This window comes from Rhea americana, unplaced genomic scaffold (genome assembly GCF_003343005.1).
Source record: "Rhea americana isolate MKP2758 unplaced genomic scaffold, rheAme1 scaffold_22, whole genome shotgun sequence".
In the NCBI taxonomy this organism is placed as follows: domain Eukaryota; kingdom Metazoa; phylum Chordata; class Aves; order Rheiformes; family Rheidae; genus Rhea; species Rhea americana.
The window spans coordinates 6,367,078-6,385,037 of NW_028186329.1; the positions used below are offsets into that span (position 1 = coordinate 6,367,078).

Below are 17,960 nucleotides of genomic sequence, written 5' to 3' on the forward strand. Positions count from 1 at the left end.
GTGCCGAGAGGTGGGGACTGGCCGCCGATTCCGCTGGCCGCGCGTCAGACGCTGGAGTGAGCCCTCGCCGTCTCTGGCCGCGGAGCGCGGAGCCTCCCTCCCCGGCGCACTGCGGAGCCGGGTCCCTTCAGCCCTCCCGCAGCGGCGGTGGCTCCTCCTGCCTCGCACAGCTGGGAGGTAACTGTCGCCCGCCGCCTTTCCGCGGCGCGTCGAGCGTCGTGGCCGCAGTAGCCCCCTTCGGCCAGGGCCAGCGCCTTTTCCTTGTCTGCCCCCCCCCCGTTGCCCGGGTAGCCTGTGGGCAGAGGAGGGGAACGGAGCGCCGCTGCGGCTCGGGGTGCGAGTGGCCCCGTGCGGGCGCCCTGACCCGGGTCCTTGGCGGGGGCAGGGCGAGCTTGTGGGGCTCGTGGCGGCGGTTGGCGGGGCTCGTGGCGGCGGTTGGCGGGGCTCGTGGCGGCGGTTGGCGGGGCTCGTGGCGGCGGTTGGCGGGCTCGTGGGCAGGGGTCGGCAGGGAGCGGCGCGAGCGCGGCGGGCCCGTCGCGTCCGCGGAGGCGCCTGCGGAGTGCCGCCGCGCTGGGCGGGCTCGGACGCGAGGGTGGGAGCGGCCGGCGGCTGCCCTGACCCTCCCGGAGGTGGCGTGTGCGGGGGCTCCGCGCTGCGCTGCTCCTGCCAGGATCCGGGAGGGAGTCGGGAGCCCGAGCCTCTCGCCGGGGCTGGGGTGGGGATATGAGGCTTAGCGAAGCTCGCGTGGGAGTTTGTGCCGGCTACTGCGGACCGTGGCGGTGCCGGGGGCGCTTCCCCCCGGCTGGCGGGGGAAGGGCCCCTCACTTTCCTGTCGYTTCTCTCCTGTGCGGCAAAAACCAATGCTCTGAAACCTTTAACTATGCTCTGTTTTTGAAGGACTGGGACTACCTGCTTGTTTCCTTTCCTGACTAACCGTTTATTTCAATGCTGTTGGTGACGCTTAGTCTAACCAGGAGTTAAACTCCTTTTGTAGCGAATAAGTTTGTTCTCCTGTTTTGTAGAAGTAGATGGCTGGAGTACATTATACGGGTTTGGTTAGCAGATAGTGGAGACAAGSTGAGCTGGCATTGCTGATTTTCTTAACAATAGTTTATAAATGCACACTGTGAAGTTAGTGGTTTTAAGACTAAGTAATTAAAATCTGTAAGAGCAGTCACCAGGATGATTTGCTGTGAAACTCTTACAGAGCGTATTTTTAAGGATTTTCCTGTTGGCTTTGTAGACCAGCCCTTGATTGGTATTAAAGTGGTGTGCTGCACGTAAAAGCAATTAAACATGATAAAAAGATCTTTTTCTAATGCACTTTATATGTAAGGTCTTTTGTAACTAAATATRTACTTACAAATTGTGCATTCAAAATTGTTAGGATTTATCTCAAATGTGGTTGTTTCAGTTTTTCAGTTTTTAAAACCAATGAACTGTAATACAGCTGAAGACACATAATTTCCTGTAAGTGTAGTTTTTACTAGAATGAATAAGAGAAAAATCCTTAAGTTCTTTAATATGGTGATTTGATGTAGATGAAAATTTGGGCTTTAACTTCAGAATAAGAGCGCATTGTGGTTTTTCAGTCATAAATATTTGGACTAGAATAAATGAGTATGCAAAAATATCTTACTGTGCCTGCTCCTAAGCATGATCRTAAGTAAAGCACACTGTTAAATGTATTAAGTTTTGCCACCTGGGTTATGACTGTTGTGAAAAAGAGCTGTAATGATAAATGCAGTTTAAGTTCGCCTCTCTTCTGAGCAATAGTATATCTTAATAGATACGTTTTGTCCTGAGTCAGGTTGGGCTGTTATAATCCAAGACAAGAGCTTTGCAATTGTTTTTCAAGGAGAAAAGATGGAAGATTTGTTATCTAAATTTATAGAGATGTGTTCCATAGATGTGGCATATTTCTTTTCTGCTGTTTTCTTTTGAATGGAGATTTTTTAGTAAGTGAAACAGTATTTGTACTGGAGATGAGTTGTATTGTATTGTGCTGGTCTGAAATACAGAAATAACCTGGCAAACAGGTAGACAAATTCTTCAGCAGAGAGTTACTTTGAGCTGATGAAACAGCTCTTCTGTCTTGTTACTGTACTTTTGAATTAAGTGGATATATTTGCTAATGTAAATGAATTTCAGAATTTAGAATACCAATTTTTATACTGCAGATTTTTAATAGCTTTTTTTTCCTGCATAATCAGGCTAAAGATATGCAAAAATTGGAGATTCACCTTGCTCCATTTTAATACTTTCTGTAATCCTTTTTTCCTTAAGTCATTTAAGGAGTAGAGAGATTGTCATCCAATTTATGTGCAGTTAACAAGACTGATTTGACTTGTGCTAATAYTTCATTGTTTAAAAGTCTCATAAGTTTAAAAAATAAATATATTTAGTTTTGTTGATATACTGTATCAAAACTTAGTGTCCCAACTGCACCTGCAAAACATGCCTTATAAAAATAGGGTTGTTCATGCTTCCATAATGACTGTGCTAAGATCTCTAATGATTAGAAGTATGAAAGTAGTATGTGTTTGTAAGATACTGGAAAACTGAACAGTTGTTAAATTGTATTTTATTAAAGAAAGTATTAGGAAGTCTGTGGGTGCTTATGATGAATTTAATTTTAAGACTTTTGARATTTACAATAGATGAAATTTGTGGAATAGAGAAGTGGCAATAATCATTACTTTTTGCAAGCACCTTGTAATTACAAAAATAACATACTGGAGGACAGGATCCTGATCACCAGTACTAACTTAGTCTAATTTTTATCARTGGAATCATACCAGGTACACACTTTTTTTTAACTGTTGTAAACAGAACATAGCTAGTTCTTATTCATTAACTTTGTAACTTTTCTTGAAAATGCATGCAAAGATGKTAATGCAGTTAAAGGCAGACACAAACCACGGGAAGAACAAAGTTGTTATAAAGGATTTTTGGTTGCAGTTTCACAGTTTAAGCTCACTGAGCCAGCTGAAAACTAATGCTACAAGAAAGTTTTAGTCAATCCTGTGTGCCTCTTSGTTGAGCAACAGAGCTGACTGTCAAGGGAAGAGTGGGACAATGCTTTTTAACAGCAGAGTGTGATTAGATGATCTTAAACTAATCATGAAGCATGGAGATTGTTTAGTGATGAAAATGGGAGTCTAGCATGATGGTTAGGTATATTCCTAAGGAGCAGCTAGTGTACCCTGGAAGAAGAGTGGGTAAAAGCAAAAGAACTATGTGCTTTGCTTTTTGTACCTTTAACATCCTTTTAAAGGATTTTGAGGCTTATATATAATTTTTCCCCAATCTATTAACAGGTGAAAAACTAATATTTAGCTAATTGTTGCATACTTAATTTGCAGAGGCTTTAATTCGGGGATTTTTTGGCTATGAAGGTATTTTAACACTTCAGTGCTGGTGCAGAACCAATGCAAGTGAAATCGAGTGTATTGATGATGGGCATATTTTTCTGAGCTTCCTTCTGAGTAGCCCCCTAGACATTGTTACCTGGGTTTAGGAAGCTGTGGGCCACAGCTGAAGTAGTTCCATAAAGGAAAAGGTGCATATTTGTTTAAGCTAAACAATTGCATAAATAGAAGCAGAGTAGTAAGAGGGTTGTCAAAAGCTAGGCTTATGATTACAATTGGAGCTTGTGGCCGAAACATCTGTCCCTCTCTGTGACCTTAGATAAGCTACTTATTTAATGTAAGTCTGTTCTTCTGCATAGTGAGAATACCAATCTGTGCTGTGGGATTGTTTTGGTTTTTGACACTTATATTTGAGTAGTTTTAAAGTAAGTTCTTTTAGTTACTGGTAAAATGCTCAACTTTATATTCAAAGAATAAAGATGAACATTTTTTGGTCAGGTTTATCTCACCTCTGTTAGGTTTAGTTCTAGTGTGCAGTAGAGAATGTATTCATTGTCTTGAATGAATGAATAAGAGACTTTCTAAGAAAAGATCTAGAGAATATTTGTAAACATAAGTWTGTAACAGTATATCAAATGTGTTTAGCAGTGCGTTCTCCTAGGATGGTGATTGAACTGTGTTTTCCTCTCAGCTGTTAAATTAAAGAACTTTTATTTAAGCATGTTTCACTAGTTATTCCTCATTCACTGCTTTCACTTGCTGATTTTCTTTTTCTGGTGTCTTTGAAGGMTATCTACATATTACATATCTATATATATACCTTTTATGAAAGCTTTTTAAAGAGGATAATTTTCTACRAAATAAAGTTGTACCTTGTAGGTCCGGGGAGATGACCATTTTTTTTTTGCTATTAGTATGGCTAATAACTTTTCAGTGTCTTGTGCAATGGAATTAGGAATAGCAGGAGACTTAGGTCACAACTGCCTCTGCAAAAATGTGTGCTCAGATGACAATGGGTCACTGAACTCTGACAGACACAAGCAAGGTATTTAAATATTGTAACTGTGGATTGGTTACTTAATCTGACTCTGTAGAATATCACTAATGTAATACAACAGCTTTCCCTTTACCATTAGTTTTCCCTTCCAGCTTACTAGCCTGTTTAATTTCTAAGATACAGAGACTTTTTTTTATAGCTGTTTGTTGTACTTAAATATAATCTGTTTGTGATTTTAATGTCATTTTCCCCCAAATGGATTTTTCTCCAGATTACATGGCTATAGTTACCTGTATGGCAAATTGTACTCTTCATCAACCACAAGTTTAAGTTCCATTGTCTTCAGATATTAAGGCAATGAGAATATGGAGTGTAAAAACAGAAGATAATCGACAGTATAAAAATCCTAAGGTGTTCTCTGACAAGCAGGGCCTAGATTCCTTGATGAAATATATAGTTTATCACACTTTGTTGCATGTTTGTTCTCACAGTAATTCTTGAGATGCTATTTTGGTGGTCTTTATTTAGTAAACTATGTACAATAACAGTAGCTGAATCATTTTAAACCAAAGCAGTCATAGTTAACAGCAGTGTTAAGGTGGCAGTTAGCATATGGTGTTCCTTGAGAGCAAATGTGCTGTCTTTAAATTGGAACTTAAAACTACCGTGAAACACTAGTCTTTGAAATTACTTGAGATGGTTTATGTRATTTAATGTCTGACTGCTGCCAAGTGAGAAAGTCCTGATCTCTGCTACCTGGCCTTTCCTCTCCTGCCCCATTCTCGGCTGTACAGTTTTGTACCCTCTCTTTTACTCTCTCTCTCCCTTGCATCCTCCACTAAGTTGATTTGGCTGCTGGTTAGTAGCAAGTTATTGGTKAGTGTATGAACTTTCTGCTGGGGAGTGAATTTAATAAGGAGTTTGAGAACTGAGGCTGAATGTGTAAGCAGTAGGAGCAGCAGGCACCTGTAGTAGGAGGAGGGCCTTTCCCTTCTGTCTGTGCCGAGCCATTATATTGTCTCATGACATTTTTTTCAAAATRATTTCAAATTTAGATTGGCTGTCTTGCAGCCTTAAAACTATTTTGTTGGTTCAGTTTGTGTTTGGGCTCAGGAAGCTGGTTACATAGTGAATGTTAATCTGTTACATTTGGGTGGCTGCATGGGCTAGATTTTTGTAGGGGGAAAAAAATGAGCTGAGCTTCAGAAGTAGAAGCTTCTGCGGCAGATTAGCTTTGCTGGAAAGTGTAATTTAATCCAAGATGTGACACCTTTTCAGTGTAGAAACAGGTACTATTTTAAAATTTTGTTATATGGAAAATCTTTCCAGCATCTTTCTGTATTTAAGGCACTAAATCTTTTCCTTTTTAGGACTTTATGTTTGGATTTAAATGAAGCAGTTTGAATTTCTGTATAGAAAGGTATGAGTGGCATTTCATGCATCAATAGCTTCTTAATGTGATATAAAACAACTTTTAAAATATTGTGTTGCTTAAGAGGAGTTCCACTAGCTTACCATCATGATAGTTACTTTGGTATGTTGATGATATTGTCTGTGTCAGTTTACATGTTGATGATAGCTGTAAATGCAGAAATCTTTAATAGAAAAATCTGCATTATGTGGRGATAGCAGTAAGGGACATGATTGCAGTTAGTCATGGGAGACATGCTCCACTTAAAACCTGACTGCTATTTTCTTACTTATGGCTTACAAACAGTGAATTTTGAAAACAAAGAAGCTCAGTGTAAAACATTACTCCTTTCCTTTTCTAGGCAAAATTGCCTCAAACAATTGCTACTCAGTTATTTCCTACATCATTCTAGGGGCAAATTGCTCCATGTATCAAGTTATGAAAGTTCCACTTTTTACTTTTATTTAATGTTTTCTGTCAGCAGGCTGTGATCTGTCTAAATCTGAAAAGATAAATGATGCAGCTCGAATTTCCAGTTAACAGAGGAAAGGATTTCATCAGCAGACAACAGGAAGACAATGTCTGAATTACTCTAAACTTTAACAAACTAAGAGATAAATGTCTTTGCATACTAGAAATGCCCTTTTGATATTTTCTGTTAATTTTCTGGCTTTAAGCTCTAAAATCTGTTAATTGTAATTTGAATTTTATTACAAAACTTTACCCTGTTTTTTAAAGAAATGAGATGCATCTGGTCTGCAGTTCTCTTGTCTGATGCTTATGTAAGTGTAGGAACTTTCTGGGCAGTTTTAACCAAGTTTAAACTTCTATATCTCCATCAAGACACTATACTATACAAGCTTTATAAAAATCCATATGGTATTTAGATAGAGATCTATAAATTATCCACAGTCATGGAAAAGCAGGGAGAATGTTACTGGTTCTGTGTGGTAGTAGCTTGATAGCTCTTTAACTTGTAATTTGCAGGTTGGTGAACTGGGTAAACAGCAATACAGGGTTGTCATTTGACTGTTAGTTGAGTGAGAAAGGAAGGTAATAGTTTTATTGTGTGAATAAACTAGGTGTTTTGAGAAAAGAAAGCTCAAGGTGATAGAGGGAGATCTGGAAATGCTGTGAAAATACAGAGGCTATTACCAAAGAGCTGAGGTTAATGCGAGGCMGCTGTATCAGTATAGAACACTAATCTGTAGATAACAAAGCTTTGCTAATATTGTTGCTTTTGGGAAACAGCCTAATTAGTCTGAATCTGTCTTAAACTCTTAAGTAGTAAATTCGAAACATAGTATCTTAATGTAGGCACTATGTCRTTTTTATATTTTAGTGTATTAGAATTTTGGTTTAAGTAAAAATCAGTGAAGATGGTTAAGTTCACATTAGATTCCTGGGAAAACTGACTTCAGTAGACTACTAGTTATTTAATTCTCACAGCTCTTCATTTAYCCTAGATCACTTTATGTTCAGCATTAGTTTTGTATAAAAACATTTGGGAGACCTGTGTTATAAAGCTTGCTCAGTTTAGTAGAAGGTCATTGATTTAAGTATGTTTTACATAAAATCTTTATTTTGTTATTAGTTATCTTAATTGTGGCTTAATGTCTTTAAAAATTAGTGTCACTAGGCATCTAGTGTTCAATGTGCAAATGTGTGATTCTAGATTGATGCTTGAGATTTCTTTTGTATCTATTGTGTGCTTTTTCATATTACTTAGGCAAGAAGAAAACATTTTTTAGAAGCTTTTTTGAGAATATAATACTGTAGCTGTGTTTTAATAAAGATATTTTAAGTACACATTGTGGTGAAACCTACGCATGTGAGGGAAGAGCTCTAAGTATGTCTGGTAATAGTGTGTGACAGAGCTCATTGCTGAAGGGGATATCTGTCTAATTGAGATTTAGAGATTCTTACAATAGCAGTATCATATGATTTCCATGTTTGCTTACTGCTGTCAGAAAATCTTGATAGATTCTTAGTTGCAAAACTGATGAAGGAGATGTTTCCATGAGGTGTAGTTTATCACTTGTACTGTGCAATTCCTTTTATATACGGAGTTGGCAGGAACTTCTCTGGTTAACATCTATTGTAAGGTTGTATTGTCAGCAGCAAAAACACTGTCAAATTATGTGTGTGAAGTTTTTCATGCTAGTTTCTGACTCAGAATTAAAAATATTATTAGGTCAGATTATACTGTCTGGTTAATTTTGAAAATAGGCTTAGACTGTTCTACCAGTTTAGAGAGTGGGGGAAATCAAACCCTTAACTACTTATAAATTCTCKTGCTGTTAAATCAGGAACTAGAAGTTTAATGGGGTGGCTAGTCAACCTCTCCACTGTTATTTAACGAAATTTTCTTGAGTTGTAGGGCTTTGAGAAACCCCATTTATAAATATATAGCAGAGCTGACAGTTTGGAAGGAATTCTACAAAAATTATCTCCTGAGCATGTCCGAGTCTAGGCTGCATAAGTGGAGCAAAACTTTTCTGGAACCTGCTCCAATTGGTAATGGAAGATCACTGTGGTGCTGGGCACTGAACTCAGAACAGTGACTTTCCAGCTTATGATTTTAGTGTTTCTTGTGCTGTTGCCCAAGAAAAGGAGGAAATACGTGATTTGGACAGTGAACAAGTGAGTAGCGCTGTGACTAGGCGTGTTGTCAAAGCTGGGGAGACTCAGGAGTGCTTCCTGCCTCCCAAATCCAAATGAACATAACCATACTTGCCTTACATGACAGAGCAAACCTTGAGCTGCATTTCAGTACAGTCATAGACTAAAATAGAGCAGTAGGAAAAAAACTGAGAGATTCAGGAGTGGTTATGGAAGTGAGAGCAAAATGAAGAAAGGCAGAAGTATCTCTGGGGGTGTTAGAGAAGAATGATGTTCAGTAGAGAACACAGAAGAATAATGTTCAGTACGACAGGTGAAAGACAACTGTCTTACGGGATCAGATCATGATCTGTCAGGCAGCGGTATGTGATGCATTATTTTCACTGCTGTGCTAAACTCGGGGAAAAACAAGCCTGGAATGTCTGTGATTGCAGTTGCAAGTTGAAAATGCCAGTGTTAAAGTTAACTTGAGTTTGGTCCCGCTTTAAGTTCCTATGGTAGARTACAACCATATAATTAAAGAGATTGGTGAGGGGAAATTAGTTTCAATCAGTGAATTAAACAGATATATAATAGATATATACCGTGCCTTTGGTAAAGTGCTATTCATAATCAGTGTTTTTTGTCTAGCATTTGTGGATAGCACAATAGTACACTGTTTACTTTATCCTATCCAAATCTGAACCTGAAAACAGAGTTATTACTGTCTTTGGGCTTTAAGGGAATGTTTTCCCTTTTAGTGCTGAAGTGCTTCACRGTCATGCTTAATTTTATCTTCAGATACAGCTATGATATTAGRTGAAATGTGCTAATGTCATCCTTATGTTTTTTTCTAACCTTTAGGTATGTGTTGCACTTTAAGTTAAAGATATATTAAATAAACTGTAAACATCCCAGTTCTAAAAGTTAAATGCTGGCAGTGCAATGATTGATGTAAAAAATTGAAGCATCCATTATGTAGCATCAGCAAGCTCAGCATTAGCTTTCTATCAACTGTAGACACGTAGCCCATTTAAGTGAGGAGGAAGTTGGAAAAGTGAGAAAACAAGTTACTGGAATGCTGCTCAACTATCAGTTACCCTTCTTTCCCTGCTCTCTAGCAAATAAGCTTTGTCCTATTAGATCTTTTTTCATCTCATATATTGCTTCTCTGCCTTCTGAAAACTGACTTTGCACAGTTCCTCAAAAATGATGATTATGTGAAGAAGGATACCTGCACAAAACTTAAGCAGGCAAATGCATCTACCTACATGGAGTCCTAAAATGAAGTTGATGGGATTTTTTTGTGGTGAAAGCCTGTAATGAAGTGCGATTTGTGGCTTAGGACCAAACCTTTCTTCTAGGTCAGTGGAAAAAAATATATGTTTATACATTGAACAGTTGATGTAAACATTTTAAGTTTACAGAGATTGCTTGAGAATCTTAACTTGTATGTAATTTGTCCATTTTGTCACACTTTTCCAAAAAGTTATGTTAAGTTATGATCCTCATGTCCTGTAATGTGACAAAATTTTGACTAGGATTGACGACTGGGTGGTGGGAGAAGACTACGTTATTTTTGGTTAGATAGTCTTTCAAATAACAAAATTAAATGTACAGGTCAAATACTAAAGCTTGAATGTTTACAGCCTTCAGRTTTCTTTAAAAATGACTTTAGATCTTGATACGAGAAAAACTGTGGTAGCTTAACTAGAATGGGCTTTTAAAACTAGTTTGAATAAATGCAAACTGTATACCAAGTGTATTTTTGGCTAATTTTTGACTAAGAGGTTTAATGTATTTGGTTTAATGTGTCAGATATGCACATTGATATGCAACAATTTTTAATTAGAAGTATCAAATCTGTTTTTCTGCTACACTTTGAGTATTAAAGGAGGATTTTATGTGGTAACGTAATTTGCTGATGAGCTTTTTTCTATGAAAAGAGCTATATAAGTGTGAATTTGAAAACTCATAGTAGAACTTTGAACTAGTTGTTTGGCAGTTGATACTGGAAAAAGGAAACAATTTTGGGATTTATTTTTTGGCAGATAGGCATCTAGACAGGAAAACAATTTTTTTTGAAGACTTGACCGACTAAATTTTTATTCATGAGAAAGTTGCTCAGAATTCCCTGGAGTCTTCAATGAGGCTGCTCCTGTGAGTGAAGCTTATTGGTATGTATTTGTGAACTGAGGCTTTGTAGATTCACTTTCAATTAACAAAAAAAAAMCCTTACTTACCTAGTATTGGAGTACAGTCTTATAAATGGGGATAAGTGAACAAATATTTTTTTAAATTCATCAGCATCAGGAGTGTTGATAACCTTGTATTTGCATGACARATTTCCAGCTCAGTAGTATGCTGCATACTTTTTCTATATGAAATAAATGTAGTGAATACACTTTTAAAGTAAGATGTGATGTCCAGGCTTTGCCCTTTAGTATTCCTAAAGACAGAAGCTGGTTAGGAAAGAGTCTCAGCAGTGGGTTTTGGTGGCAGGTATGTGAATGATGATCTGATTCGGGTGCTTCCTTGCTTCTTGTGTTCCATGCGTTTCTCATCTCATTCATGTAGTAGTTCACTTTTCAATAAAGATCTTATGCTAACCAGAACATGTTTATGGCTAATTCTTGGATGCATTTAAATCTACTGCAAAATATTTGTGTTTGGGGGGAGGGGRRGAAAGAGGGAATAGTGTTGCTCCAGAGGATCTGCATGTTTCCCTTACAGTGCTTAAAAGGCAGTTTTTTTCCTGACTGAAGTCAGAATGATATAATATGCCTAAGATTTCCTCGGAYGAATCAACTAACATCTAAAAACTTGTGTTTTGATGAGATCCGAAAATTGAAATTGAATTCAATCTCTGCCTAGAAAAAGTATACCAGGAAATAGTGAGATTTGCTGAATTGCTGAAGAACATGTCTCTGTATGTAGCATCTGTGGAAGTTCAATATATGCTCTGAATATTTTAGAGCTCTCACATTAGTGTCTCAGTTGAAAGTGAAGACAATGTGTTTAACTTTTTAACTTCTGAAATGTGCTAAATCATGAAATATTCTTAATCAAATATATTTAATCTGATTTTGACCTATTAAGTTATCGAGTTAATGTTTTTGCATTTTACTTTATTGTGGMGTTCTTGTATGACAATGTCTTTTCCAGCTCAAAAATTAGAGGTAAAAGTAACCATCCAAGTATTAAGATACTGATACTGGAAGCATATGTTTAAAAAAATAAAGCTATGGATACATTCATTTGTAATATCAARCTGTTGTAATATCCACTCTACTGTTGTTTTTGGTCACATGAAGATCATGTGAAGGTTTGCATTTCTTTCACTGAAATAAATTTAAAACACAAAAACAACATTTTTTTTCATTTAAGGTAAATGAATCTTACTAAACACCTAAATTTAGAGCTGATTCATATTCCATCACAAAAGCTTTTGGAAGCTAGAAACCGCTGAAGATAAATCTACTGTCCTAAATATTCAGTTCTTTAATTCTGAAGCTTTTTGCTGTGGATTTGAAATTTCACTGTTGTCCTATTGCATGGAAACACATAATGAATGAAAATGGCGCGGTTGTCTTAAAGCTAGCCTAGAAGGAACAGTCAACACTTTAAACAGTTGATTAGATCTTTCAATTGTGTAATGATGAGTTAGCAAGGAAGCTGTCAAAATCTAAGCTTAGTCTTTCTACTGTTAAATACTTTTAAGGAATTTTGCTGAATAAAAACAATTCTTTCTACTTGTGTGGTTCACGTGTATTTTTAACACTTGATGTTGAATGTTGAAAATTGAGCAGGACTGTGCTTTGTCTGGAACAACGATGACTTATTAGGTGAATTATTSCATAAATAATGTGTGTAATGTTGGAGGAAGGTTCCTGGAAATGGGAGGAAGAAGCAGGGGAAGCTTCCTCTGCAGACTTTCGAAAGATGTGAAGAAAAGCTCTGCTGCTGGGTTAATAGAAGTGCTAAAAACAGGGCCTTGGGGCTGGATGTTTGTGACCCAAGAAACTTGAGAAACTAGGAGAACTGAAAACATGTATTATATGCAAACAGTAGGAATTTGGGTAAATTTAAGTAGTTTATGTTCAGCCTGGGGATGGGTTTTTTTTCACAGAATCATAGAATCAGTAAGGTTGGAAGGGACCTCTGGAGATCATCCAGTCCAACCTCCCCGCTCAGCCCGGTCACCTAGAGCATGRTAGACTTGCATCCAGGTGGACCTTGAAGATCTCCAGAGAAGGAGAAGCCACAACCTCTCTGGGCAACCTGCGCTGGTGCTCTGTCACTCTCACAGCGAAGAAATTCCTTCTTACGTTCAGGCAGAACTTCCTGTGCTTCARTTTCTGCCCATTGCCTCTTGTCCTGTCACACAGGACAACTGAAAAGAGTTTGGCCCTGTCCCCCTGACACCCTCTCTTCAGGTACTTGTACACATTGATAAGATTCCCCCCTCAGTCTTCTCTTCYGCAGGCTGAAGAGGCCCAGCTCTCGCAGCTGTTCTTCGTGGGGGAGATGTTCCAGCCCTCTGATCATCTTTGTACCCCTACGCTGGACTCTCTCCAGTAGCTCCATGTCTCTCTTGCACTGGGGAGCCCACAACTGGACACAGTACTTGAGATGAGGCCTCCCCAGGGCTGAGCAGAGGGGCAGGATCACCTCCCTCAACCTACTGGYAACACTCTTCCTAATGCACCCCAGGAGACCATTGGGCTTCTTGGCCACAAGGGCACATTGCTGGCTCATGGTCAATTTGTCATCCACCAGTGCTCCCAGGTCCTTCTTAGCAGAGCTGCTCTCCAGCAGGTCAGCCCGCAGCCTGTACTGGTGCCCAGGGTTATTTCTCCCTAGGTGCAGGACTCTGCACTTGCCCTTGCTGAACCTCATGAGGTACCTCTCTGCTTTTTACCACCTTACTGCTTGTTTCATGGGCTCTTTTCTTTAACTCCTGTGTTACTGTATGCTTCTTGTAAAAATAGAGAACAGTGGTAGTATGCTGATGTTAGAACTAATATGGGATCTTGTAGTTAAACTGTATATGATAATGCAGGGAGCAGTTAAGGTTGCATATTTCATTTAACTTTGTCAGTTCCTGACTCTGGCATGTTTTATTTAGCATCTTTAATGCTCTCTTAATGGGTTTATTTAATAGTAGGTCTGAAACATTAAAGGAATAAAGTAGCTGRCAAATTTTTATTTCAAAGGTGATTTGCACATTTGAAAGTGAATATTACTACGATATACATCCCAAAACATGTAAATTTGCATGCTATTATAATGGTACTGCTGCAGGCTCAGCCATCTGACGTGTCCAAATGAAGGTGCTTAAATGAGTCTTTAAAAAGATGCTATGTAAGCAGGAGTTTGAAGTTTTTGCTAGTGTTGAGTACTGTATGTTATGTGGCATATAATTTCTAGTAGTGTCARCTGTAGTGCTTTTAGCTAACACAGATGTGTAGATACAGTCCATTTCTGATATGGAAATATCTAAAATGTTTTCTAGGTGTAGCCTTTACTGGTGTGTCATTCCCTGTATTAGAATTTAAATTTTAGCAGTCTGCTTATAGTCTGGCAGTAATTAGACTCTGCTGAAACTGACTTAGAATAGGAAGTTCTTATGTCCTGTTGAGTGAGACCCTGCAAGAAATTAAATATTCATGTGATGATAAAACTTCATGATGTTTTAAAATTGTCAGCCCATCTGGCTTTCAAGTGAATGTGGGATTTTTCACCAGTAAATGTGAAAGAAACTGTTTGAGTGGGTATGTATGATCTTTGGTAATGGTGTTACCTAAAGAACTGACACTTGTCTCCAAGAAACTTGAAGGGGAATTTTGATACAAATGTTGTGATTATATAGTTGAAAAAGGTTCAAGTAAACTTTTTGTGGTCTTGGCGCAGTTACCCTTTTTGCTCACAGCTGATACTGCAATACTCTTTTAGATTATGAATACTGAATCTAGGAGAAAAAGATCAGGAGGATTAAAAATTTCTCTCATGAAGACTAAGGAAAAGATGATTTTTGTAGCAGTATATGTTTACATATTAAATAATATATTTTCAAGCTGGGTGATACATGAATTTGGAACAATAGCAGCAAAGCTGCTGGTTATACTGATTGTATAACAGAGCAGAATGGAGGACATTAGCGAGAATATTTTTCAACTCAGTGGTTTGTACACACAGTATATAATATTGCAGTGCTTTTCTTAAGTATTCTTTCTTCAAATATTTTTTATGTATCTGTACTCACAAGCATAAATGTCGTCTCAAAATTGCTACCTGCTTGTTGGGGTATAGGTGGGGAATACTTAAGTTTTCTTGCAGTATGGATGAACTTGGAAGTGAGACTTGCTCGCTTCCAGTTTCTATGTTCTAATTCTTAGGATAAAAAGTTTTCAGTGTTAAATTCTTCAGGATTATACAGCTATGTAACATAGATTTAAGTACAAAATTTAATTTATGAATATGTTGGTGAATTGCAAGATCATTTTTGCTTACATATCTATAGAGTTCCATTACAACTTATGGAGTTACTCTGTGTGTAGAATTTATTTAGCAGAGTGCAAAACAAGCATTTCAAATGACCTGAATTTTCTGAGGTGAATCTTTGTCTYTTAACTAACTCTAGTAAGCTGAATTTTGAGTTGACTCTCCTTGTCTTTTAACTAAGCAAGCTTTAGATGAAAATCAATGTACAAAACATCATTCTGTGGAGTAAAAATGGAGTAAAAAAACTTTCAGGGAATAGAGAGGTCTGTTATCAAATATCACAAAATGCTCATGCTTTGGAATAAGACTTTAGGAAGTGGTTCATGTAGTTCTTATTTTGCCTTTAGTGAGCAAGTATGTAATCACCTATTGTAGTTTAGAAAGTACACAACTGAAGTTGTAAGGTCAAGTGTGTGAAAGTCTGGAAATGATAATGTGTGCAGGTAAACTGTGGCATGATAGTTTCATGCAGTGGAGTACTGAGGAAACCCTTCTGAGCTGGGAATAACTACTGTAGTTCCAGAGTCAGAAGCAATATAGACCAGTGTGTTGGTGAATCCAAGGCCTTTGGATTCATACTTCAACTGAGGTAAAACCACTACTGGCAAAAGTAATTCATTTTGTGTAGCCAGTAAATGCTGTGTCCCCATATGATGACAAGTTGACCATGAGCCAGCAATGTGCCYTTGTGGCCAAGAAGCCCAATGGTCTCCTGGGGTGCATTAGGAAGAGTGTTRCCAGTAGGTTGAGGGAGGTGATCCTGCCCCTCTGCTCAGCCCTGGGGAGGCCTCATCTCAAGTACTGTGTCCAGTTGTGGGCTCCCCAGTGCAAGAGAGACATGGAGCTACTGGAGAGAGTCCAGYGTAGGGGTACAAAGATGATCAGAGGGCTGGAACATCTCCCCCACGAAGAACAGCTGCGAGAGCTGGGCCTCTTCAGCCTGCGGAAGAGAAGACTGAGGGGGGAATCTTATCAATGTGTACAAGTACCTGAAGAGAGGGTGTCAGGGGGACAGGGCCAAACTCTTTTCAGTTGTCCTGTGTGACAGGACAAGAGGCAATGGGCAGAAACTGAAGCACAGGAAGTTCCACCTGAAGGTGAGGAGGAATTTCTTCACTATGAGAGTGATGGAGCCCTGGAACAGGTTGCCCAGAGAGGTKGTGGCTTCTCCTTCTCTGGAGATCTTCAAGGTCCACCTGGACGCAACCCTGTCTACCATGCTCTAGGTGACCGGGCTGAGCGGGGAGGTTGGACTGGATGATCTCCAGAGGTCCCTTCCAACCTTACTGATTCTATGATTCTATGATTCCATTGTATTGACAGGAACCAATAGCCTGGCAGTCTTTTGTCATCAGTAATTCTCACTTATCTAAAATTGAATCAGGGGGTTAGGTTTAGCTCAGTTGGTTAGAGCATGGTGCTAATAACACCAAGGTTGTGGGTTCAGTCCCCATATGGGCCAGTTGTTTCCTTGCTGAGCATGRGTTTGGACTAAATGATCTCCAGAGGTCCCTTCCAACCTTACTGAGTCTATGAATCCTAGGTCACTTTTGTTCTTCTGCAAGTGTTTGGTGTATTGGTGTGCTATCTGTCAAACGAAACATGTAACTAGCTATCATCTTCACTTTCTGTTGCATTCTTTACTCCTTTCCCTGCTTTTCAGTTTCTCTACAGTACTTGGGAATGTCTATCAAATTCCATCAAATAAAACCTCTTTTAGCTAATGGCAGTTCTGCATCTTAATTAACTGCTTCCTTTCTGGTCTTGCAGTTTCATTTCACTGTTTATCCTCAATCTCTGTTAACTGAAGATCTGATTTCTGGTTAAGATCTGGTTTCTTTTCTTATTATGTAATAGTATTCTGACCTTTTTCTTAGCTTCCTTTGCCTTCTCTTCCTCTTCATACTTAAAATAGTCATTTCAGTTCTACAATATTGCTTTGTTAACTTGGCTTTTGTTGTGTGTTCTCCCTTGTACGGTACCTAATACCTTTTTGGGCACATCCTAGCTGTATTCCCTGCTATCTGGCTGAAACTTATTATTCAAGTTATTTATGCCTTGTATTTTTTATAAACAGATTGCTCATTTATGAGAATAATGAAAATGGTTCAGAAAAGCAAAATGAGCATTGGGAAGAGGAGGGTGCACTGTATGGGCAGAGTACATGTAAAGAGAAGATAAACCATTTAAGTTAATATGGCAAGAAAAGGAATACACAAATAATTTAGAGTACTTATGGTCTGTATTTTTCTTTGCCTTAGTTGATACACCATTTTGCATGGTGTCTGACTTCTGATTCTTAAATTATCCTCTGACTTCTGATTCTTAAATTATCCTAAGTCTTTGAGTAAACTAATCAGCTGGCTCCTATTTAATGTTTTAAGGAAACTAATGCTATTAAGTCTTAATATGTACTTTACTGACATTCTTTATCGGAAGTATTAGAATGCTGAACTTGATTGCAAATGCTGCATATGTATCTCTTTGCCTTCTAGTGCTTTCCTTCTAAAATGTGAGCATTATGGTGAAGAAAAGATATTGCCGTGAACAGTGTAACTCTTTCATAGGTAAGTGTAATAGAAAAACCCAACCAAATAGAAGTACGAATGCCTTAATATTTCATGTTATTTAGTAACTTGTGTTCAGTAAAGTACTAAATGTTCTTTTATGTCGAATTAGGTACAAATTATTTTATTAGGAAATGTTAGAAGAGAATGCTTGTATTCTGTAGAAACTGATAGGAATATTTTTTTCTTTCTTCTCATATGTAATATATTAAAAATGTACAAGGCTTCCCATGTCCCTTTAGYAACAGTCTGACAGGAAGTACTCATTTCAGTTTTAAATAAGCATACCTGTAATTTAACTGTAATAGCTCTTGATTCAAAGCAAAAAAGGCAAGTACATAAATTGCCAAAGAAATAGATTTATCTCTGAAAACTGTTTGTGTTAATGTATTGTCTTCAAGCATTATTCCCGTATGTTTCAATAAAACACTCTCTAGAGCATTACTTAATCATCATGGAAGAGTATTTYAACTTTTTTAGGAATATGTTCAATATTATTTGTTCATGAT

At 38.3% G+C, this 17,960-nt stretch overlaps 1 protein-coding gene across 3 annotated transcripts in view; it reads left to right on the forward strand.

Moving 5' to 3' along the window:
• Positions 1-6: 6 nt before the first annotated feature.
• The window catches only part of CSNK1G3 (casein kinase 1 gamma 3), a 72,474-nt gene continuing 54,520 nt past the window's right edge, over positions 7-17,960 (forward strand). For all 3 annotated transcript variants that reach the window (XM_085305425.1, XM_085305426.1, XM_085305427.1), the window contains exons 1-2: positions 7-177; positions 17,380-17,451. The gene's annotated coding sequence lies outside the window, so the exon portion shown is untranslated. The remainder of the gene's footprint in view (positions 178-17,379; positions 17,452-17,960) is intronic.